Below are 6,911 nucleotides of genomic sequence, written 5' to 3'. Positions count from 1 at the left end.
ATATAAGTGGTGGGTTGAATTGTGTGCATGTGCCTGTGCAACAGCCCACCACTCACACAAATTGAGCTATGCACGCACACGCGTGCACAGGCAAGCCACTCTCAAGGCCTGGTTCCAAACAGCCCATGACCTGGTAGTAGTGTTCTGACCAAGGCTTCCTGAGACCATAATTAAGCACACACTTAGTCCAAACAACTCTTGTTTATTTCAACGCTGGGAATTATGTGCATTCCCAGCCCATAATGAGTCCCAAACAGTCCCTCAAGATAAGCATCCACCTTATTTCTTTTGAATTGCTGCCAACAACTAAAGTGCCAAATTAACTGTAAAAAAACAACCAAAGTACAAAGTCCACACAGAGCTTCAAGGTTTAATCTGAACAGAGCGACAACTTTGCTTCCTGCAAAGGTTTATCTACCTTTGCACCTCCTTTATATCTTAGGGGAGGAACAATCACCTCCCAGCCTTACTCCTGAGTCACCCCTTTTGTTTCAGCTGCTCTCGCCTTCTAGCAGCTCTGTGCATACGCACACTGGGAACAGGCTACCCTTGTTCCTCTGCCTTGCTGCTGCCAGACTCTGAAGGCAGCATCCCACTCGCAGATGGTCCTGGCCCCATCTCTGCATCAGACACAGGACCCTAATCCAAGTCCTCTCCAGACTCCCGAACTGGTCCCTGTTCTTCCCCACTGTTCGATTCCGCTGTCGTCTGCACAGGCTGCCAGTGAACCAGAACAAGTAGGCCATGGCCTGGGGGTTGGGGACCCCGGATCCACTCCAACTTTCTGTAATATAGAGAAATATATTTGAAGGTGGCTATCTACTATTTTCTTAAAAACATTGAAGGTCACACAACATGGACTTTGTAGTACAAACAACATGGACTTTGTAATATTGTTGTACTTGCCTACTAACATAGTTATTTGATATTTTAATTTGACTTCATTTTTCCCTTTTTTAATGATGTTAAACCATTATCAAACCATTGCTGATTGGAATATAGAATGGTTTGATTGATAGCTTCTAACATTCCTAAACTGAAAAGATAAAAACTGTTTTTATTCTGCTGGTCAGGATAGGATGGGACCATATTTGTTTTAATAGGATGTCTGGAGTTTGTCTTCTGATAAGAGAAAGCTTGCTAGCGCTAATTGGTACCTTGTTTGTCTCTCCTGAACTCTAAACAACCTTGTGACTTTTTTCTCTCATTAACATCTTAATTGTTATGCCCCTGTTTTCGTTGGACCTCATTTAAATGGACGCACATGTAACATGTTTGACTACATGTAACTGATTTTCTATGCAAAGTGGAGGTTACTTTTGCCCTGTCCAATCAATGTTTCTCTTGTAATTTTCTTTGATTTCTTAACTCTAAATGTAAGTTGGGTTTGGGGGTTCCCTCTCTGAACAAGAAGAATCCTTTTTAATCAGGATATTCTGAATAAATTATAATAAAATGATTTTCCTGTTTTGGTCTGTTCATTGGAAAATATGCACGACCCTAGAAACGATATTTTGCCTCTCACCTTCAGAAGAGGAGAACTTATTACCTTTGTAGACAGTCCATCCTACTGTTGCACAGATCTTATTGTCAGGATTAAAATGTAGGTAACTGTAACTTATTCTCATTATTTCTGATGCTAATGTCAGTTGCAGTGGAGACCATCTTTCTCCTTAAATAAGAGTAGTAGATATAAATATTATCAAACCAATTCTAATGTCATTCCAAAGTTGATAAAAATAAAACTAAAAGATATTTCAGTTTTCTTGTAAAATCAATCTAAGTTGGGTCAGTGTGAAACAGGCAAGCCTGAACAAAGTATACTTCCACCTTTCCTCTCTTCCTTCCACATGGTTAGAAAGATCTTCTTGTCTAACTTCATTTCAGCTCTGCTAATCTTTAGCTTGGTTTTATGAACAGGGTTTTTTTCTTGGCAGCCTCATATCTTGGATGTACCCACCAACATCTTCTGAACAGTGCCATCAATCTTTAATTTTTAGCATGAAAGAAGGTAAAATGCATTAAAGATTTAATGAATAATTCTATTAATCATTTAATTCATTTCAATTGAATTTATAACTCAAGGGTTGAGAAGTCTTGCTATGATAGTATGATGTTTAATAAATAAATAGATGCAAATTAAAATTAAATTAAATCTAGTCTTTCTTCCGGCCCCACAAACTTTGGGGTGAACAGCCTCCAGCTTGCTATTCAGAAGCCAAATGTTCCTACTTTGGAATAAAAGGCATTGCTGGTATATCTCATAATTTCAAATGCTGAATTGTATTTTGGAAGGAGTCTCTTCATGTTTGAAGCCCTGGGGAATTGCCTTTATTGCTTCCCTACAGAAAAAGTTCTTTCCCCTTGGCTGAAAAGAAATTTAAATTCAGTAAAGCCTTGGTGAATTAATTCAAGGTGTCTTTTGTTATGTGCTGTAGAATATGCTTTCCTGGCCTAATAGAAGTGTGTTGTGGGAGAGAGCTCTTCTTAGACAGATAAAGATCTATTGCTGTAGAGGATGAAAATCATCTGCCATGCTAGGAAAGATACAGTCCATTTGTATCTCACAGGACACATTGCCTGATTAGGTTTACCAACCAAGCTATACAAAGGTACAGTACTTTGTTTCAAAGATAATTTCTGTTAGAATAATATCCTGCAGTGGATAGGCAGCAGGAGCAGGATGCAAATCCTTTAAAGTCCCGTGAAAGATAAACACAAAGCCATTTTAAAGAAGAAACATAAAAACAATGATCAATGCTCATGCAGATCAAAAGAGAAATGTTAATTTTTAACCGTGACATTATATTATGTAACTTACATCATATCTGTATTAGAGTGCACAGACGAAGTCTGCACAATGTTATAATAAAAATTGATTGATTAAGTAGAATTAATAAGGTTTTGTGTTTTAGGGCATATTCCTTTTCTCAAATTATAATAGAAGCAGAATTTTTATTTAATATTACGCCAGCAAGTGAAAGTTCACTCGAAGTCAGCATAACATTAGAATAAACCAGACTAATACTTCCTTGCTGTATATTTCATAATCACCAGCAGAATCTTGCCAGTGAGATTCTTAAACTCAGTAAGGCAGGTGAGAGTAAGGATATTTGGAAAGAGATAGATTTAATCTGAAATATTCTCCCTTGGATTGTAGTTTTCACCGAGGGGTTGTTTGTGAAGTGGTATAATGGTGTTTTTGTGTAGCTGAAACATATGTATAATTGGTTAATGATCAATTAAACTACAAATGGATGTCCCTTTGGATTAATGTGAAAATGTTCTATTACTCTTTCATATGCCCCAGGTTCATGCTTAATTTGTAAATACCTCTGTTCCGGAGAGGAAATGGAAAGGATGACTGACTTCCCCTTTCTCCCTTTGCCATTGTTGTTCTTTTGTCCAGTGTTTTTTTTATTGATCTTTGTTTTTTAAATGTTTTAACAACTGTAAAGCACTCAGAGTTGCTGGAGATCAGGCAGCATATAAATTTAATAAATTATTACTTCTGAGAGCCAGTTTTGTCTGGTGGTTAAGGCACCAAGCTAGAAAACAGGAGACTGAGTTCTAGTCTTGCTTTAGACATGAAAGCCAGTTGGGTGATTTTAGGCCAGTGATTCTCTCTCAACCCATGATATCAAGCTTGGGTAATATGCTGGTTGATCAATTCCTATCACAATGAATGGAACAATATTCAGTTGAATAAAAAAAGAAAGGCAGAACTTTTCCTGCATTGGCAGGAAAAATGCTAGGGGAAAAAATTATTACCACTACTATTATTATTGTTTGTTGCCCAGTCAGCCGGATGTTCACACTGTGTTTGGAGTTTTATCTACTTATCGAGGTCTTCCCAAGAACCTGGGATAAGCAGATGTGGATGTTTGATGGTGTTTAAACATATCATCTCAGGATGTAAGCTCTTCTGAGTAAATTGCCTTTTGCAATTGACTGATGGTGATTTTGTCAATGCCAGTATTATTATTATTATTATTGGTTCATCACATAGTTAGTCAGATGTTTAAATTGGATTTGACATTTTTATCAGTTTAAACCTATCGTCACAGGATGTAAGCTGTTCCAAGTAAAGCTGCCTTTTGCAATTGACAGATGGTGATATTATTGTTATTTGTGACATATGTAACAAGCTTTTTGAACCATCTTCCTGAGTCTATCCAAAGTCTACTACACCAGTGGTGGGATTCAAAAAGTTTTACCACTGGTTCAGTGGGCGTGGCTTGGTGGGCGCGCTTTGCACACATGCACATACTTTGCGTGCGCGCACATGCCAAACGCACACTTTGCGCAGACACAAAGGCATTTGCGCAGGTGCAGAGGTGTTCTAACTCACCTCCTGCAAGCCTGCACTCTTCCCGCTTCAGCAGCTGCTGCGCAGCACTCTTTTATGCCACGCAAAGCAGCTTTGCTTCAAAAGCAGAGGATAAAGATGAGTATGGGAGCCCAGGCTGGCAGGTGGGCCCAACAGCAGAGCAGCGGACATAACCGGTTCTGTCTCTGCTGCTCATCACCGCTACTGGCTCGGCAAAACCGGGCCGAACTGGTAGAATAACACCATTATACCATACTAGAAAAGATGGTGCATTCAGATTATAATAAGACAAAGCTCCTTAGTATGTAAATATATCTAAAGCAGGGGTGGGATTCAGTTTTTTTAACAACCGGTTCTGTGGGTGTGGCTTAGTTGGTGGGTGTAGCTTGGTAGTCATGTGACTGGGTGGGCGTGGCCAACTCGACATCACTGATGTCAAGGGGCGCTTCTCCTCGCTTGGCCTCTCAAGACAGTGGGGATGCTGCAAAGGTCATAAGTGTGAAAAATGGTCATAAGTCACTTTTTTCAGTGACATTGTAACTTTGAATGGTCACTAAATGAACTGTTGTAAGTCAAGGATTACCTGTACAAAAATACAAAAAGCTTCTTTACTGGCAAAAAGCTGCCCTAAATACCAATCATTAGATTAAAAATACCTGCAAGCCAGAGTTACAAATCAGGCAGGGTACCAGAGCACCTTGAGGAATTAAAATAGTTAAAATGCAGTGATATCTATCAAGCAGCCAACTCTTGCTCATAAAGTGAAATCCTTTAACAGAGAGGTCATTTAAGCTCTCCAGAAAAAAGTACACCCAGGAGAAGCAATCCTTAGATCCATTTGCACCACTTAAAGATACCAGTTGGTCTCACTCACCCCACAAGATATCCTAAGGAAATCACCCAGATTTAAGGAAAGAAAAGAAAGGCAGTAAAAAAAATCAGTGCCAAGCTTGCATCCTGCCTCTTGGAAGTATACCCCAAAAGGACAGTGCCAGATAGTACTAAAGCAGTGAAGGAAGACCCCCTCCCCAGATAGAAAAAGAAACCATGAGGCAGGAAAAAATTCAAACACAATACAAATAATTAAATCACAATAGTAGCTGTTACTTATTCAGCTGTTGAAGCTGAATAGGGAAAATTATCCCCATCAATAAACACAGGATTAAACATCACCAAGCACAGAATTAACCTTCACCAAAAACCAGTTTTAGACCAAAACTCAGAAAGGGTATGTAAACTCACATTTGATGTCAATTTTTCTAGCTAGCCTTGCTGAATGTCACTCAACTTGGTTCCCTGTCACTAAAAGCTTTGCTTCATTATTCAATTATTTCTTCAAAATGCTGATTGTCCAAGGAAGTATTTCCTCCCAACAGCAGTGTAAAAAAATCTTAAAACAATCCTTCCCCTTTAAGAAAGCCAAGCCCCAGAAGCTCCGGAGACAGGAAGTCTAGATGTACTGGCAAGAATGTAATAAGGGTGTAAAAAAATAAAAGGAGATTGCTTCTAACTACCTGTTCTCCGAACTGCTTAGAAAATTAACAAGGGATTCTATAGAACCAGGCAGAACCGGTAGAATCCCACCCCGATCTAAAGCAAAGTCAATTGCTGGAAACTCAAACCAAATGACTAGGTTTTTAGTCAGCAAATGTAATGGCTCTGAAATATTCAGATAATTAGTATTGTATTTCATGCCATGAAATAGCAAGAAGCATATCCAGATATTCAGAAATTGGGGTTTGCATAGTTTCAATTTTCTTTAGATCACATTTCATTTCTTCAGCTGAGGCATATCCTAATATATCAATCTTCTGCAGCTCAAAGTTTATTTACTTTTGTTTCATTTTCACTCTTCTTTCATTAAACCTTAAAAACTGTCATTAGTCTATCAAAAAGGCTTTCAACAATTGCTTCATAGATGATATTAACCATATACCACACAATAACAAGAAATCCCACAGGATTGTCTAATACCTTTTTATAAGGGAGCTCTCAAATTCCTGATTAGGAATGGAATATTATAGAGCCTAGAAACATGATGTGTTTTTTAGATTGTCAAATAGCGGGATCCTGATACAATTTTACTTTCAAAAATCTATTGTGGCATCTTTGTTAGCAAAAAGACATGCATCTTGCACAATTTGCATGAAAAAATGGTAATTATTGCTGGTAAAGGATGGTTTTTCCATATCAAAGCCTTGTTTGCCACCATCAGATGAATACCAATAAAGATATCCTTACTTTCTTCCTTTCACTCAATAACTTGGATATCCAATGTGCACCTTCATGTACAGCTTCCACTGAAGCACATATATATTAGATATCTCAGTACTGTGCTGTAGGCACATTGACTTCATCCATTGCAACTTTTTAAGAATGTTAGTTAATTATCCAAGCATATTAAGCAAGAAGCTATCCTGTTCACTAGTTCTTTCAGCCCACATTTAGAATATGCAACAATATTTGTAACAAGATACACATGCTCCTCAGCAGGGGTGGGCTGCTGGGGGTTCTCTGAGGTTGGGGAGAGCCCCTAGCTAAGATTCTGTGCAGTTCAGAGAACTCCCAAATTCCACTCCTG

The sequence above is a fragment of the Notechis scutatus genome, chromosome 6, assembly GCF_049901735.1.
Source record: "Notechis scutatus isolate UNSWTSFEM ecotype Mainland chromosome 6, rNotScu1.2, whole genome shotgun sequence".
In the NCBI taxonomy this organism is placed as follows: domain Eukaryota; kingdom Metazoa; phylum Chordata; class Lepidosauria; order Squamata; family Elapidae; genus Notechis; species Notechis scutatus.
This window is presented reverse-complemented; position numbering follows the sequence as displayed.